General features: G+C 47.1%; 1 pseudogene; it reads left to right on the top strand.

The window, feature by feature from the left end:
* Positions 1-18236, top strand: part of LOC130022029 (zinc finger protein 253-like) — a 45176-nt pseudogene extending 26940 nt beyond the window's left edge.
* Positions 18237-18835: the final 599 nt, after the last annotated feature.

Below are 18835 nucleotides of genomic sequence, written 5' to 3'. Positions count from 1 at the left end.
ATGAGTTCTGGTAGCTCATGTCTTCATTCTCATTTGTTTCCAAGTATCCTTTTTTTTGCTTTTTGGGTCACACCTGGAGATCCACAGGGGTTACTCCTGGCTCTGCACTCAGGATTTTCTCCTGTCAGTGCTCAGGGGACCATATGGGATGCTGGGAGTCGAAACCAGATCGACCACATGCAAGGTTAATGCCCTACCCGCTGTGCTATCTCTCCAGCGACTCCCAGGTATTTTTTTATTTCGTCCTTGACTTCCTTCCTTACCCACTCATAGTTCAGCTTTGAGTTGTTTAATTTCCAGGTGTTTGATTTGGTTCTCCGTGTCTGTGTGTGATTCATTTCTATCCTCAGCTCATCGTGGTCTTAAAAGATTGTTGATACTAATTCTATCGTCCTGATACTATTGAGGTATGTTTTGTGGCCTAGCACATGGTCTGTTTTGGAAAATGCTCCGTGCACACTGGGGAAGAATGTGTATTCTTTCTTTTTGGGGTGTAAAGCCCTGTAGAGGTCTATAAGCCCTTTCTCTTCTATTTCTTCTTTCAAAGCCAATGTTTCCTTGCTGAGTTTTGTTCTTGTTGATCCATCCAGAGGTGATAAGGCAATGTTGAAGTCTCCAACTACTGTTGTGTTGCTAGCAATGTCCTCCTTAAAATCGATTAGCAGTTGTTTTAAATATTTAGCTGTTCCCTCATTATATGCATATACATTTAAGAGTGTGATTTCTTACTGTTGTACATATCCCTTGATGAAGAGAAAATAGCTTTTGCTGTCCTTTCTAATCTTTTTCAGCCTGAAATTAATGTTGTAGGATACTTGTATGATCACCCCAGCTTTTTGAGGGAGCTGTTTGCTTGCAGGACTGTTTTCCATCCTTTCACTTTGAGTCTGTGTTTGCTATGACTGTTGAGATGAGTTTCTTGTAGGCAGCAGAATGTTGGGTTTTGTCTCTGAATCCATTTTGCCACTCTGTGTCTTTTAATTGATGAATTTAGACTGTTGATATTGAGAGATATTATTGTTGTGGGGTTTTGTATCATCTTTCTGTAAGGGTCTGTTGTGCGTATAGGGTTTGTCTTGTCTTATAATAGACCCTTTAGCCCTTCTTTTAGGTTTGGTTTTGAGTCTATGAAGTTCTGGAGCTGCTATTTATCTAGAAAATAGTGTACCGTTCCTTCAATTTTGAGTGAGAGTTTAGCCAGATAGAGTATTCCTGTTGACGCATTTCAGTGAGTTTTTTTACTGTAGGGGCTGGAGCGATAGCACAGCGGGTAGGGCGTCTGCCTTGCACGCAGCCAACATGGCTGACCCGAGTTCGATTCCTCCGCTCCTCTCGGAGAGCCCGGCAAGCTACCGAGAGTATTTGATATGCCAGACACAGTAACAACAAAGTCTCCAATGGAGACGTTACTGGGCCCGCTCGAGCAAATCGACGATCAACGGGAGGGCCTTTACCTTTACCTTTTTTTACTATATTCCCCTATTGCCTTTGGGCTTGGAGGGTTTCCTCTGATAGGTCTGCCGTGAATCTAAGGGATGCTCCTTTGTATGTGATTTCCTTCTTTGACCTTGCTGCTTGCAGTATTGTGTCTCTATTGGCAGCATTGATCATTCTGGCTATGATATGTCTTGTAGTGTTTTTGTTAAGGTCTCTTTTAGCTGGCACCCTTCGGGCTCCTTGAACCTGATGGCTGCATTGTTGAGCTCTGGGAATTTTTCAGCAATGAGTTGTTTAACTGTGGCTTTTTCATTGGGATTGTCTCCCTGAGCTTCTGATACATCAATAATTCTAATGTTGTTCCTCTTGGAATCATCTCCTAGGACTCTGATTCACTCTAGAGCTATTTTGAGGTCCCTTGCCATTGTTCGTTGTCGCCTGTTGACTTGGTTCAGCTGATCTTCCAGCTCACTGATTTTGTCCTCAGAATCAGTGGGTTATTCTACTATTGAGGCAACAGACTGAGTTTTTTATTTAATTTATGGAATCTTTAATTCATGACATTTCTGTGCATAGCTTTCCAATTTCTACTCTCATTTCTTCCTGTATTTTCTCGAGTGTTTCTTTCATGTCCTTTAATTTACTGGATATCTGTCTGACTGTTTCATTGAGTTCATTGAACATCTTCATGACTTCATATCTGAATTCTTTGTCAGAGAGTTCCCTTCGGTGTGTCGCACCTACAGAGGCTTCTGGACTCTTTTCATCGTCCTCCACATGTAGTGGGAATTTGCGTTGTTTCTTCATGTTGTTGTGTAGGTATGGGTACTAGGTTTCTTGGTATGTCTAAAATACCTGCAGCTGCTTAAGGGGCCGCCTGCCTAAAATCAGGCCACGCCCATTTCTAACAAAGGCACGCCCACTTCAGAAGAGGCGACGCCCCAACCAGAACTGGTTGTGAGGGGGGGAGTAAAGACTGGGTGGGGAAGAAGACCAGGACAGCTTGGAGGGTGAAGAGGAAGAGCATAAACACAAAGTTTTAAGGTCCTGCTATTTGACTATTTAAATGTTCTTCCCTCTTATTTTGCACATGAATTCTGTGTGTTTCTTGTGCTTCGAATTTGCCTTTTTGTTGCAGTATTTTTGTTCATAATCTACAGTGCTCAGGTCTTAATTCCTGACAGTTCATATTATGGTCCTTAGTAAATGCCCTGGCTATTTGAATTATTTTGCTGTACAACCGACTGCTTGCGTGGTTTTCTAATATATTCTTGCACGACAGGAGCAAGTGTTGGCTGAGGCTCACGCAGATGTGCCATTTTAGGGTTTGAGTGAATCAGGACCCATAAGGGCTCAGGTCCAGTGGTAAAGAGCAGGGCTGTGTCTCTGACCCAACTCTACCCAGAAGTGATCTCGGTTCCTGGGACAGAGTGCTCAGGCTCAGGTTCTGTCCACTCTGCAAGAGAGTGGCTGAACATTTGTCCACTCTAAGTCCCTGTGTCTTTCCCAGTGGCAGAGACACATTCCAGGCTATAGTTTTCAAGGGGTAGCAATTCTGCGAGCCTGCAGGGGGCGCTGGTTTTCGGGGGCTGCTAGACTCAGAGTCAGCCCCTACCTGTGCCTGTAGGGACTTTCCTGTGGTATCTAGGGAGGAATTTTGGAGTCAGAGAAGGCTGCCGTTTCCACCCCTGCAGCCTGGGCCCTAGCTCCTATCCTGAAGTTCAGCACAGATGCCAGCAAAATTTGTATCCCCAGAGGAGACAGGAGCTTCTGCCACTGTCTCCCTGAGGTGGGATTGTGAGCCTCTACCCAAGGGTTTGGCTGGTCTGAGCTCAGGGGTGGGAGGAGGTGCTCCTCTCTGCTGCTCACTATTCTGACTTCTCAAGGTCTTTGCACGGAGTCTCCTGCTGATCCTCAGAACAACAGTGGTAGGAGAAGATGGTGACACGGTCTCTGATAGACGGTCCCCAGGTAGGAGTAGAGGGACAGAATGACATGAGATAGTGCCAGGAGTGCCCGGGCTTCCTGGTCCATCTGTTTGGGGTTGTTTCTTTTTTTTTTCTTTTTCTTTTCTTTTCTTTTTTTTTTTTTTGCCTTTTGGGTCACACCCGGCGATGCACAGGGCTTACTCCTGGCTCTGCACTCAGGAATCACTCCTGGTGGTGCTCAGGGAACCATATGGGATGGGAATCGAACCCGGGTCGGTCACGTGCAAGGCAGACGCCCTACCCGCTGTGCTATTGCTCCAGCCCCCAGGGCCATCTGTTCTGAGTTTCTTTTGGATGGATTCCAAGATGAGACTTCCGATCAGACCGTCCCATTCTGCTCTTCGAAGCTGCTATTGTGTATGTTTGTTTTGTTTTATTTGGCTTTGGGGCCGACCCAGTGGTGCATGAGGAGTACTTGAAGCTCAGTGCTCAATGATCGTCCCTTACAGGTCTAGGTGACCAATGGGATGCTGGAGGTCCAAGGGTTTCATTTTAGGTTTTCTGTTTTATTTGGGGTGGCACAGCAAAGGATTCTCACAATCATTCCATTGCTGCGCTCTGGCATTGCCAGACATGTCGATTTCTGGGCATGCGCTTATCTGAAGGAGAAAGAGCCAAGGATCTCTGAGGCTAGTAGAGATGTTGGGGTCAAGAAACTTCTAACTTATTTGAGAGGAATTTGGGGCGGCCCTGAGCAGTGAGTTCCTACAGGCACACATGTCCGTACACAGCTATGACTAGTGGTCTATATGGACTGTCGAGTTCTCAGTCCTAGTGGTCATGAGCTGTGGGGGTACAGCAGTGGGCAGGCAGTGGTTTCTGCTGCACCCAGGGATGGTCTTTGGGATCGTACAAGTCTCTGTCCAGGTGATCCTCTCTACAGTGATCACTGGACCAGTGGTGCTCGAATTGGACCTTGGGTTACCAGGAAAGGCAGATACATCCAAGAGCCTTCTGTATAACGTCCTCCCACTTTAGCAGATCCAGCTGCCTTATGTGATTTCTGGGGCCCGTCAGCCATGCGTGGAGGTTGGTTCATTCGGAGGGGAGAGGCCCAGCGACAATATAGGACCCTGGGTCCTGGCCTCACAGTAGTGGGAATGAGGCTAAGATAGACTCTGACTCCCACCTTCCCCGTGTGCTGACTCAGGACGCAGTGACCTTCCATGACGTGGCTGTGAACTTCACCCCGGAGGAATGGCCGTGCCTGGCAGCCTCTCAGCAGAAGCTCTACAGGGACGTGATGTTGGAGATCTACCAGCATCTGCAGGCTGTCGGTGAGAGCAGTATGGGGCCAACCGTGTCTGGACAGACCCACTTGGGCTTCCAGGGGTTGGGCCGCAGCTGTGTGTACAACAGTACCTGTCATTGTGATGGGCTAGGCTGTTGGACAGCCGTGTGTTAGCTGTTCCCTCCCTGTCTTTTTTAGGGTTCACCTATGGATAATCAGGGCTTACTCTCAGCTCTGTCCTCAGGAATCACTCTGGTGGAGTAGCAGGACCCTGTGGGGTGATTCAGATCAACCTGTTTCTACTGTGTCCATGGGAAAATCCCTATCTGCCCAGTTATCGCTCAGGTCCCTTTAAATAGTTGCATCCATTGGTGAATCAATTTACCTTGTGTACTACATGAACTTTTTTGTGTTTAATTGATTTTTCTGTTGCCTTTGTTTGGGGGCACAGTCCACAGTTCTCCTGGCTCTGTGCTATAGAGAGCTCTGTCCTAAGAGTGCTCAGGAACCGGGGTACTGTGGACTGAAACCTCTTGGCAACTTAAAACATTGGTACCTCACCCCAAGTACTATTCAACCAGGCTCTCAAGTCAGAGGGATTTTTCTTTTTCTTTTTTTTCCTTATGGATAGGGATTATTCCTGCCTGTGTATTCAGGATCCAAACCTGGCATTGCTCCAAGACCATATGGGCTGCCTGGGATCAAACCCACATGTGTGTGCAATGCTTCTGTCCTATGTGCTGTACTACCTCTCCCGCCATCGGGGCTTTGATATTTCGTCTCTCAACTCATAATTGCTGCCCTATTTCAGTGCTTGGATTTACTTCTAATGGTTTTTGTGAGACTTCAGCAGGACTCAGGGTTTACTCCTGGACTCTGCACTCAGAGATCACTCCTGGATGGTATTAGGGATCCTAGGGGATGTCAGGTATTGCAACTGTGAGATACCTCTGTGAGATACCTCTGTGAGATACCTCTGTGAGATACCAGCTGTGAGAAACTCCTGCTGTGCTCTCTTTCTGGAAACATTTTTCAGCTTAAAAATAAGGGTCTCTTGCCACCTTTGGCCATTTCCAGATTTATTAAGCACTTAGCATTACTGAAATACGTGATGAGTTCATGAGGGGCTCAGGAAACTCCATGTGGCGCTGGTCCAAGAGAGACAGTACAGGGAGGAAAGTGATTGTCTTGCAAGGAGCGCACGTGAGTTCAATCCCTGATCCCATGTTATCCCCAAGCACCACCAGCGGTGATTTTTGAATACAGAGTTAGGAGACACCCCTGAGCATTGGCAGGTGAGGCCTGAAACAAGACAAAAACCAACAACATATTGTGCTGATCAACCTCTTGTTGGCCATACACAAGGCCAGGTCTAGAGTATTGTGGTATATTCAGGGTCCACCTATTTCACTCTTAAATTGAAACCTGGGTCTTACCTCTCGAATAACTACAAATATGTGGCATTTTGGAAATAGACATTCTGCTGATGCCTTTCAGATATTTGCCCAGTTATATCAGGAAAACATAACAGAGCTAGTTTGGATCTGAACAATAGTACATGGAGGTGTGCCTTGCATTGCCTGAAGGTGACCTGCTCAATAACCAGCATCACATATGGTTCCCCGAACGTCACCAGGTCTGCTCAAAAACAAAAACAAAACCTAGTGTAGTATTGCCAAGATCCTCACAATTTTCCACTAACCAGATCTTTTCCTTAGTATGGGACTCTTTGGACTTTGAGAACTACAGAGATGTACTCTAAATTCGTGGCATCATTTTCCAATTTTTTTTCTGACAAGTTCTTGAATTGCATGTTGTGTTCAGTTCCAGAACTGAAACCGTGGCTTCAGGATTTGGCATTACAGCACTTTGATTTGGGAATGAGGTCAGCAAGTACGAGTGCGTTGGTAAGATTCGCTAATTCAGAATAAATATTATTATGCCAGTAGCATAGCTCAGTGGACCAAGTATGTGATTGTTAAGGTGGAGGGCTGGGCGTGGCAGGGAGGAATTCCAAAGCCTGATGCTTGGAGTAGAGGACCCTTAGCTTCACTAGGTACTGAAATCAACCATGTATAAAAATACTGTGAGTTTTCATTTGCTTGACATTGGTGGTAGTTTACAATGCTAATTTGTGGGTCCTAGAGATAGTGCAGTGAAAGATATACTTGCTTTGCACAGGGATGGATATTCCATGCCCAGAAGTCCTTATGGTCTCCATAGACCCACAGAACTGATCCTAGACACTGCATGGTGTGGCCCTCCATCCACACAACCCCCAATAAATAGAAATTACAAAACAGAAAAAAGAAACAAAAAATTCTTTGATCCTGAAAGCCATCACTTATGGTAAGAGCTTTGCATTGGTCACTCTGTCTGTCTCAGCTGTGTGATGATGCAGAGTTGCCGTCACTCCTGCATCACAGGTTCCGCAATGAGCATTAATCAAACCCACATGTGATGTATTTCATTTTGTCTTTAAAAGGGTGAGTCAGTTTTCTATAGGAGGAATTATTTCCAGTTTGCTCCTTTATTAAGTTGGGGGGGCGGGAATTCACAGAATTTACTGACTCTGTGTCCATCAATTTTGTGTGTCCAACTTACAATAACGTGAAGTTATTCTATAATAAGAATCCATATGTCGGGAATTGCATTTGTATGGTGCATATGTGAGAAAACACATCTGAAAGACTCAAGTTTTTTGACAGAAGACTCGGAGAATAAGTGTTAATTGGAATCCTTCTCTGCTGTTCTACAGGGAAACAGCCAGCCTGAGAGGAATGTCTCTGATCCTTCGCTCTGTGACAATGTTTTGAGTGAGCAATCCTGCCCTTCGTGCCTTGGGGACACCGAGACAGGCGGGATGTCTTCTGAGGGTGATCAGAATGGCGAGAGCGACCTCACTCTGAAGAAGCCCTCACCTGGAAAAAGTTCCTTGGAGTGTGTTGTTTTCAGTTCACAGGTAGAAAATCCCCCAGTGGGGCAGCACCTAGGGAGAGCAGCACTGTTTAGTGAGACCCTCACAGCGACGTACCCTCAACCAAAGTCACCATGAGCAGAACACATCTAAGTCTAAGGAATGTGGGGGATCCTCCCCATGTTCTCAGCACCGTGGTATTCCCTTAGAAAACCACAGTGGACAGAATCCCCGGAAAAGTTGGCACCAACGACAAAGTGTGAGTCAAGGTTTACTCCATCGTGACCATATGAATATAAATGCAGGAGCAAAACCTTATGCATGTGAAGAATGTGGGAAGGCCTTCACTAAACCATCATATCTTTTTATGCATAGGAGAATTCATACAGGAGAGAAACCACATAAATGTCAGACTTGTGGGAAGGCCTTTATTCAGACCTTACATCTTAATAGACATATGAAAACTCATAGTGGAGAGAAGCCTTATATATGTCAGGAGTGTGGCAAGGCCTTTACTCAATCCTCAAGCCTCAGTGACATACAAGTATACACACTGGAGAGAAACCGTATAGATGTAAAGAATGTGGAAAGGCCTTTGCTGGGGCTGCAAGACTTAGTGTACATAGGAGAGTTCACACTGGAGAGAAACCGTATATATGTAAGGAATGTGGAAAGTCTTTTGCTGGAGCCTCGGGACTTACTGCACATAGGAAAAGTCACACTGGGGAGAAACCATATATTTGAAGGAATATGGGAAGACCTTTGCTATGGCCTCAAGTCTTAGTGTACATAGGAGAATTCACACTGGAGAGAAACCTTATATTTGTAAGGAATGTGGGAAGGCCTTTACTAGAGCCTCAAAACTTAGTGTACATAGGAGAATTCACACAGGATAGAAACTGTATATATGTATGGAATGTGGAAAGGCCTTTTCTGGATGCTCAAGACATACTGTATATAGGAAAATTCACACTGGCGAGAAACTGTATATGTTAGAAATGTGTGAAGGCCTTTCCTGTGGCCTCAAAACTTAATGTACATAGGAGAATTCACACTGGAGAGCAACCTTATATATGTAAGGAATGTGGAAAGGCCTTTGCTGGAGCCTCAAGACTTAGTGTACATAGGAGCATTCACACTGGAATAAAACCTTATATATGTGACGAATGTGGGAAGCCCTGCCATTCTGAATACCTTGCTCAGCACAGTAAAATTCAGTGGAGGGAAATCTTATCAGCATCAGACATGTGGGAAGGCCATCACTTGGTGCTATTCTCTTACTCAATATATCAGAATTCATACTGGAGAGAAACCGCATATATGTCAGGAAAGTGGGAACGGCTTCATGTTATCCTCACACCTTAGTCAACATAGAAAAATTCATACTGGATGATTTGATCCCTTAATAATAGTCTCTAAGGTCAGAACAGAACAGCTCAGTAAAGCGAGTTTCCTTTGGACAAGATGGTCAAGTGTGTTACAAAAGTGAAGTTACGAGGGAAGTAAGCCTGCCTGCTTGTGACGGCCTTCTCCTCATGTCAGTGAAAGGTACCTGCTGATTTTCACCCGGGCTGCAGCTATGTCAGTGTACCAGTGCTGAGCTTGCTTGTTTTATTTAACTTGTAAATAATGGGTCTTGGTGATGAAAATTAGGAGAAAGTTGACTGAATAAACCGATACAAAATCACCCCCTGCTCATAGCTGTCATGGCTCACCACTGTGTTATTGTTTGCTCTGCTTCTGGCTTGGCCAAGAGGTGCTGGTTAGTATAATTATGGGAGAAATCACCCAAGATGCTGATTTGAATCCTTTGAAATTGGAAATAAGGCAAACCTTCATTCTTCAGTCCTTTCTGTGTTAGGATTTGGGATGCTTGAGCACCCTGTGCCTCTGGTTTGGGAAATTCAGCGTGGGTCACGCCAGATTGTAGGGCACTTTCACCCTTGTTTTTTTCACTTGTTCTGGATAACCAGGCTTTGGGGGATGTGCTGCTTTTGAGGGGTGCTTGGGGGCTGTTCAGTGGCGCAGGTATCTTGGGTGAGGGTGCGTTATCCTGAAAGCCCTTGCAGCCACAATCGCAACCAGGTCCAAGATGGCACTGGAGGGTGGGCACATGGACTTTGGGCCTTGGTTTGAGGGACCTGCAGAAAGTAGAGGTCTTAGCCATCTCATACCTCCCTACTCAGGACAGCGTGTAGCCCTATTTGGAGTCTTTGGACTGGATATAACACTAATCAAAATTCCAGATATGTCGCTGTCATTTTTATTGGCTCCTGTGCTGGGATGGGGCCTTCGGGGCATGTCTTTACAAGTGAGAGGTATTTGCCTCTGAACTTTACTCTTTAGATTATATATATTTTTTGCTTTTTGGGTCACACCCAGAGATGCACAGGGGTTACCCCTGGCTTATACACTCAGGAATTACTCCTGGAAGTGCTCAGGGGACATATTGTTGCTGGAAATCAAACCCGAGTTGGTCGCGTGGAAGGAAAATGTCCTTTCCGCTCTGCTGTCACTCCAGCCCCTCTTTGGATTAATTTTAGTAGCTCTTTATATTAAGTGGAGTTGGAAGGGAAGAAAAGACATTCTTCAATGTTCAAGGCTTACTTCTGGTTCTGAAGCTCAGGAATTATTCTGGGCTGCTGCTCGGCTTCTATGGGATGGGAAGGTTTGACCTGGATCAGCAAGGCAAACATCCTACTCGATTTATGATGAGTCTAACCCCAATATTGGTGTTTTTTTTTCATATCAAGTATTTCTACTTCCTGGTGACGTGGTGCCACCAGCAGGTCAATCTGTGGCTGTGAGGCGAGTGTATCAGCAGACTGATGGCGCCCTCAGACTTCCAGATACCCCAAAATTGCTGCTGTGCCTTTGGCCGGACTCCAAAAACTTGGTGCAAAGTTTACCAGGAAAGTAAACAGCCAAAAGTTAGGTATGTGTGAGACACACCAAGAAACCATTTCTTGCTCAGCTATATATATGGAGGTAAGGCTTCTCTGGTTCCTGATCAAACTGCTTAAAGGACATTATCCCATAGACTAAGAGATAAATCTTGGAACCCAGCAGCCTTTGCAGAGATGCACCCAGTCACCGCAATGGGCTACCAGTGCCAGACAACGGCAAGGGGGAAAGGGTGTGTCCCTCTGCCTGCTCCCCCTTTGGCTTGACAGCTGCCATCTTCCATTGGACATCTGCCGTTGAACAGTCAGGTTCGGGCCTGCTGTGACAAACACGCAGAGCCTCATGAGATGGGGGTGACATGGCTCTTTCCTCCCTGCCCCAAGGAAACCCTGTGTCACTACCCACCAATGGACTCTCTTGCTTGGGATCAAGCTGGTTAACGGCCATGATCCCAGAGACTCAGAAACAAATTTCGGAGCCCAGCGACTTTTAGCAGAAATGCATCTGTTTCCCATAGTAGGTTACCAGCGCTGGGCCACCCCAGGTGGAAATAGGTTTCGTGCCTTGGCCTGTTACCCCTGGCGGCTCGGTGGACACCATCTCCAATGGCCTCTGGACGGTTAAGTTTGGGCCCGCAGTGATGAGACATGCAGTACTGAAGGGGATGGTGGTGAAGCCAGCCCTTTTCTCCCCACGCCAAAGAGACCCCGAGTTGCCTGGCGCCCATGAATGGCCTCTGTGGCTCATGATCAAGCTTCTTAATGGCCATGATCCCAGAGATTCAAAGACAAATCTAGAAACCCAGCAGCTTTTGGCAGAAATCCGTTGGGACCACGCATTAGGTTACTGTCGTTGGGTCACACAGGGGGAAAGAATGCTGTGCCTCTGCCTGCTCCACTTAGGGGATCCATGGCCAACATCCTCCAGAGGCCATTGGAAAGTCAGGTTTGGGCCCACAGTGACAAGATACAATGGGCCTCACAGTATGGGTGTGGAGGTGGCCCTTTCCTCTAGCCCCGAGACCCTAAGTTGCACCCACAAATCGCCTCTATTGCTTCTGATAAAGCTGCTTAATGGCCATGATTCCATAGACTCAGGAACAACTATCAGAACCCAGCAGATTTTGGCAGAAATCCCTCCATATTGTTAAAATTTCAAAATAAGAAAATCATATGTTATTTATAACCTGCAATAGAAAATAAATTGTCTATTGGTGCCTTTTCGGCAGATCTGAGTGCTTGGGTAAAATCCCAAATAGTAATGGTGGGTCTGGTGTCAAAATATTGAATGTTATCAAAGTAGAGAGAGAGAGAGAGAGTAATGTGGAAATCATCTGCCCCACAGGTAGGGGGAGGATGTGGAATGGGGGGTATACTGGGGGTTTCGGTGGTAAAAAAAATGGGCTCGGTGAAGGGATGGGTGTTTCATTGTATGACCGAGATTTAATCCCAAAAGTTTTGTAACTGCTCTCACGGTGATTCAATAAATAAAATTATGAAAAAAGTAAGCTGGAGTTCATGCCCATTTTAATCAGCCTAATTAATGGCTGAATAAACAGCAATACTCCTAGGGAAAAAAAGGAATTTCTACTTTCACATGCCCAGTTGCAAACAGTCCCTTTCTCTTCATCACTCCCTGACCAGGATATTAGGTATACTGGTTCTTGGGGTGGCTACATTGGTAAACTTGTTGTTTTATGTTTTTCTGAAAGGGAGATATTTGAGTATGGGGAAGCATCCTCCACCCAGACCCTCCATATTCCAGTAGGCAGGGGTCACACCCACCAACTGGCCCCCTGGTGCCATGTAATGTGTAATCCCATCAACGGCCAAGACCCAGAGATTATAAAACCCAGATCCCGGAAGAGAACAGCGCAGAGTCTCCTGCCCCCGTGCCTGGCTGTCCTCGCTGGGGCCCCTTGAAGTGGAGTAGGTTGAGTTTCCCTCCCCACCCCGACCAGGGTTCTGGTGGCTGAAGACCTCCAGAACCAGCCACCACCATGGTGAGACCACCCCCTGCACACCTGAAGGTACCGGCAGAGGAACAAAGGCATGCGTGTTCCGGGGCTGAGATCTCCAAGCCTGCTCAGATCGGGGCTGAGCATCCTCCACCCATATCCCCAACATTCCAGTAGGCAGGGGTCACATCCACCAGTTAACTGACCCCTTGGCACCATGTAATCCCATCAAACGGCCAAGACCCAGAGACTATAAAACCCAGATCCCGGAAGCGAATGCGGCTGAGACATTATTATTTCATGCTTACTTTGGACAAACTGGCAGGCTACCAAATGTAACCTGCCCACATGGCAGAGTGTGGCAAGCTCCCCGTGGCATAACCAATATGCCAAATACCAGTAACAATGATGGGTCTACTTTTCCTAACCCTGAAATAGCCTTGAATCTCAGGGCTAGGATGAAGAAGACGTCACTGGGGCCTGCTCGAGGTAATCGACGAACAGAAGGATGGTCGTGATCATGATTGGGGAAGGGGAACTGTGCTCAGGGGTCACTCCTAGTGTGCTGAGAAGAAATTCATTTTAGAATTGGCCAGAGCCATAGTCCAGCGAGTACAGTGCTTGCCTTGCATGTGGCCAACCCAAGGTACTCCAGTCTACAGCATCTTTGAGTTGCTCACAGGAAGTTGAGCGTCTCCTTCTCATCCCTAGAACAGGTGATGTGGGGGTGCGGCATGAGGGAAGAATGTCGAGTGGTTTGGCCCAACCCAGTGTTGCTTTCTTTTGGTCCTACTGGGTCTGTGCTTAGGTATTACTCTGTCTGGTGCTCACAGGAGCAGTGTTCATTGGCTTTGTCCCTGGAGTGGCTGTGTGCAAGTCCATCAACTTTCAGTATAGTGCCATTGTAAGAAATCTGGCTTCCATACTGTGATTACTGGGGCCTGTCACCCTAAAGTGTTGGTGGAGGCCGGTTTCTCCCTTCTAAAGTGGGGAGACGGGAGAGGCCCTGAGCTCCTCTACGGTGTTGCAGTATATCCTTTGGCCCTATTGTGTGGAGTGGGATGGCCTCCTCCTCCCCTTTGGTGTGCTGATTCAAGATGCAGTTACCTATGTCAACATGGCAGAGAGTTTTACCCGAGAGGAGTGAACATGCCTGGTTGCCTCTCAGAGGAATCTCTACAGGGACGTGTTGCTGGAGTCAAAAGAGAAACAAAGAGATGGGGGACCACTGATTGATGATCAGAATGACCCATTTAATGCAAAGCTGTTAGCATACTTACAGATCATTGAAGGGGTTTGATGTATAGTACTACATATAGGGGTGACTGCACATGCCCTGCTCAGGTTCCTGCATAAATAGTTCCTTCCATTGATAAATTAATTGTGCTATACTTCAATTCAGTGTGTTATTTTGGGACTTGTTTTGGGGCCACAGTGCTCATTCCTCCTGGCTCTGTGATGAAGGATCATTCCTGGCAGTGCTCCAGGACCCACGGAGGTGATATGGATTAACCCAGTCAAACAGCTTATGAGGCTGGTGTCTTATCCACTCTGCACCAGGCCTGCAACTTCATTCATTATTTTTTGGTTTTGATTTTGTTTGGGGGCTACACACAGCAGTGCTCTGGATTTCTCCTGGGAATACATTCAGTAATTTCTCCTGGCAGTGCTCTGGTGCCATCTGGAGGTCAGAGATCAAAACTGTGAGTGTCAGGCATGTGTCCGCCCACTGGTCCTTCCCTCCAGCCACAGGTTCATTTTTTCTAGGGTCCCACCCCATCAGACACAGGATTGTTTATTGGGATTACTTCCAGTGGTTCTTGGGATACTTCAGCATGGCTCATTTCGATCTTAAATTGAAATATGGTTATTCTGCCTACCTGCCAGTTACTGAAAAAATCTGCTTCATTTCCCCCCATGGACTTGAGTGTGAGAGCATTGGTTCACCCTATTACAGCATCAGGGCACTTCTCCTTACTCCTAGCCCCACACTGTGTGACCAACCACTCCAGGAGCTTCCTCTCTACTCTTACGTATAAGCCCATCCACGTTGCAGCACAGATTCAGCTGCGTTTTCTGAAACAACCTCTCCACACCTGGAGCCTGGCCCTGTATATGCTGCCTGCGGAGCCTGAAGTGACATCACAGCGCAGGAGCTACTGGGTACACATTTTGTTTCTGACACAGATGCTTCAGTCACGCTGCCCTTGGGAACCCGGGGGGAAGGAGGAAGTGGCGTTCTGGCATGGCACGGGGACTCTGAAGGCCGATTTTGTGGCAGGAAGGGAGCGGCCTCCCATGAGCACCCCACGCCAACCATCTCTCCACTGTGAGCGGTTGAACCACGTCAGCTTGGGGGATTCTTTCGTGCTTGTTTTTCGCTTATTCCCCTATATCCAGGTAGTTCCTGAGGCGTAATTACCTCCAGCTCTGTGATGGTGTAGCAGTGGGTGGGTGCAGGCTGGGTGCAGGGGATTGGGCATTGAGGTGCGGGATCTGTGTAGGATGGGGGCTTGACTGTCCCGACCCTCCCAGCACAAACTGCACTGGGCCCTGTCCTTGAACCTTTGGGCCAGACATAGGAGTCAACCTAGAACATCCAGACTCACATGAGGGGCATCGCTTCAGCCTCTTGCTGGCAAAGGAACCGGTTTTCATCCTTGTTTGTCACTGGCTGCTGTGATGGGGCGAAGCCACCGGGGGCGTGGTGCTTGCAGGTGGCTGGGTTTGCCAATTAAAATTCTTTTGTAGCTATTTTCATTTGGTCTTTTTTTTTCTGGGGTGGGTGATCCACCCGTAGATGCTCAGGTTTTATTTCTGCCACTGTGCTCAGGAATTATTCCTGACGGTGCTCTGGGGGCCGTACGGGATGCAAAAGATTGATCGGAGTCAGCAATTAAGCATCCAACCTGTTTTATTGTCTGTTTTATCCCTACATAGTTTTATTCCCAGATCAGGATTTTCTAGTCTCTTAAGTCAAGTAGCAAGCCACCCCTCACCCTCATCTCTCCCTGGCCAAGTGACCCCTGGTAACTGGCTGTTGGGTGAGTACAGTGGATAAACATATCTTTGTATTTTGTTTTTTCGTGTATTTTTTTTTCTTTTTTGAAGGAACGGGTTTTTTGGAGACAAGAAGCTCTGCTCAGGGATCACTCCTCGTGTGCTGGGAAGCAATTAACTGATAAATGGCCAGAGCCAAAGTACAGTGCTAAGGGCACTTGCCTTGCACAAAGTCAACCAAGGTTTGAGCCCCTTCATATGAGTAAAAGGCATATAATGAGGCTTTAAACACCCACTGTTTGGGGCTAGAGAGAGAGCACAGCGGGGAGGGCGTTTACCTTGCACGCAACCAACCCTGGTTCAATTCCCAGCATCTCATATGGTCCCCTAAGCACCAGCAGAAGTAATTCCTGAGTTCAGAGCCAGGAGTAACCCCTGAGCATTGCCAGGTGTGACCCAAAAAGCAATAAATAAATAAATAAGCACCCACTGTTTGACTCTTTAACTATAGCAGGCTAGAATTTGTCATTGCACATGACATTGTTTTCTCTTTTCTTTTCTCTCCTGCTTGGTTAGAGTTACCAAGTTGCTGACCTTCTAGGCCATATCCTACAGTTTGTCGGTCTAACTCCTGACTGAACTCAGGGCTCACTGCTGCCAGGGTCAGGGCACCATAAGGTATGCTTGGGTATTTCCTTGGGACAGCCAACTGCAAGCTGATAATGTATACTGTTATATTGCTGTGGCACATGAGATAGAAAATGTTTAGTTAGAAAGTAGACTTACACAAGAAGTTCTTACTGTCAGACACAGTTCCTATCATGATCTTTAGTAAACACTCTGGATAATAGGATAATTATGCTCTACAACACACATTTGCGTTGTATTCCAATCTGTTCCTGCAAGAGAGGAACAAGTACTGGAAGAGGCTCACGTGGATATGCTGATTCGGGAGTAGAGTAGATCAGGACCCAGAGGAGCCCGGTTCAGCAGGACGGAACTAGGACTGTGCTTTGGGCTCATATGGGCCCAGAAGTGATTCTGGTCCCTGCAGAGAGTTCCCACATGCATGTCCCTGCCCAGGTGCCAGAGGGCACCTGATAGTTTGCCCATGCTGAGGCCCTTTAGCTGAGCCCATGGCAGTGCCACTTTCAGGCTAAGGGTCACTGGGGCCAGCATTGATGCCGGCCTGCAGGGGACGCTGATGTGCTTGGGCACCTGGGCTCAGATTCAGCCCCTTGCTGGACCTGTGGGACCTTCCTGTAGTTTTTAGGATGGAGTCCTGACTTCTCCAGGTCTTTGCACATAGCCTCCTGCCGATCTTCAGGAATAACAGATGCTGGAGATGATGGTGACACACCATCTGACACACTGTTGCCAGTAAAGAGGTAAGTGTCAAGATGACATGGTGCAGTGCCAGGAACTTGCTGTCTTCCTGGCCCATCTGTCTCCAGTTGTTTTAGGAAGGAGCCCTGGACTGAGATTCCTGGAAAGGGTTTCCAATTATGCTGTATGAGGTAAATTTTGTCCCTGTTTGTTTTGTTGTATATGGATTGAGTCCTCACCCAGAGGTGCTCCAGAAGTACTCCCAATTCAGTGCTCAAGGATCACTTCTTTGAGAACTTGGGGATCTTACAGGATACTCGGGATCCAAGGCTAACTTTGGGGTTTTTGGTTATTTTATATTGGGATGTGATGTGGGACCAGACCTTGTGATGTTCACAATTACTCCTGGCTCAGCACTGCAGCATAGCACCTCAGAGTGCATGAAGGACCGTGTGGGACTGAAGAATCGCCAGCCCTACCCCTACCATGCTGCTTGATGCTTTGTTTTCTTTTATATTTATTTTTGTGCCACAGTGGAGGTGCTCAGGGCTTCCTCTTGGCTCTGTGCTCTAGGTTCACACCTGAGGGGCATTAGGGGCCCCTGGTGTGTTGGTCCCATATGTATCCTGGCAGCTACAGTGACTTGTGCCCCAAGACATGTGTTTCCCCTGCCTTGTTCTTCCCGCTCTGGAGAGCCTCGCCTGCTGAGTCACACGGTGTCACGTTCACATGCTGCCTGAGCTTGCGCTGGTACGTGGGAGACAAGCAAAATATGTCTATATCTGGTAGAGTTGTTCAAGATCAAGACATTTTTGCCTCTTGAACAGGGATTAGAGGCAGCCCTGAACCGTGACTTCAGGGTCCTACAGGCACATATGTCCACACAGAGCTTTCAGTTTGCCACTGTTCATTGAGTCTCCCCTTCTCATCCCTAGAACAGGGCGTGTGGATGTGTGACATGGAGGGTCGTCTAGTGTTTGGTCCAACCCAGTGTAGCTTCTATTTTTGGTGCTGCTGCTTATGTACTTGGGGGTTTCATTCTGCAGTGCTCACCAGAGCAGTATTCACTGGCTTTGTCCCTGGGTGACCCAATGTAAGTGTAGTACCTGCAGGAACCTTGTAGTATAGTGTCATTGTAGCAGATCTGGCTTCTCTGAAGAGATTACCGGGACCTGTCACCCATCACCCTGAAATGCAGAGGAGGGTGGTTCCTCCCGATGGGAATGAAGAGAGGAGGAGGCCCTGTACTCCTCTAGGGCACTAGGGTGTCTCATCCTCAGGCCCCATAGTATAGGGTGTGATGTGTGATGGCCTCACTCACACCCCCTGTGTGTACCAGCTTAGGACATGGTGATCTTCCCCGATGTGTCCATGAGATTCACCATGGAAGAGTGGCCGTGCCTGGATGCCTCTCAGAGGAAGCTCTACGGGGATGTGATCCTGGAGACCCCACAAGCACCTGTGGGCTGTCGGTGAGAGCTGCTGGGCCTGCTTCCCATGCCCAGAAAAACCCATGTGGGCTTCTAGGGGCTGGGCCAGGCTGTGATTCTGATTGACTGGTAGGTGTGACAGCCATGCAGATAGCTGTTTCTCTACTTCCTTTCATTTTTTCCTTCTTTCTTTCTTTCTTTCTTTCTTTCTTTTTTCTGTCATATTTTTTCTTACTTTCTATCTGGGGCACACTATTGATTCTGAGGTGTTCTTACTGATTCTATACTCAGAAATCATTGTTGGTACACATGGAGAATCATATTGGATGCCCAGTATCAAATTCGGGTCAGCTAAATGCATTCAAGCACCCTATGAGCTTTTTCTTCCTTTACGAAATGAAATTCCTTTCAGCCAGAACAATAGTATAATGAGTCTGGCATTTTTTCTTTGTGGCTAGTCCAGGTTCAATCCACGGCATCCAATACAATCCCAAGACACAGCCAAGAGTATTTCCTCTGCCCAGATCCAGGATTAAACCTTGTGCATTGCTGGGTGCAACCCCCAAAATATACAAAGTAAATTTACTTCTATTACCACACTTAACTTTCATGTTTTCTTTTGTTTTGGGTATTGTTCCGGGACCA

Source organism: Sorex fumeus, unplaced genomic scaffold, assembly GCF_029834395.1.
Source record: "Sorex fumeus unplaced genomic scaffold, SorFum_2.1 ptg000019l, whole genome shotgun sequence".
NCBI classification, from domain to species: domain Eukaryota; kingdom Metazoa; phylum Chordata; class Mammalia; order Eulipotyphla; family Soricidae; genus Sorex; species Sorex fumeus.
This window is presented reverse-complemented; position numbering and strand designations above follow the sequence as displayed.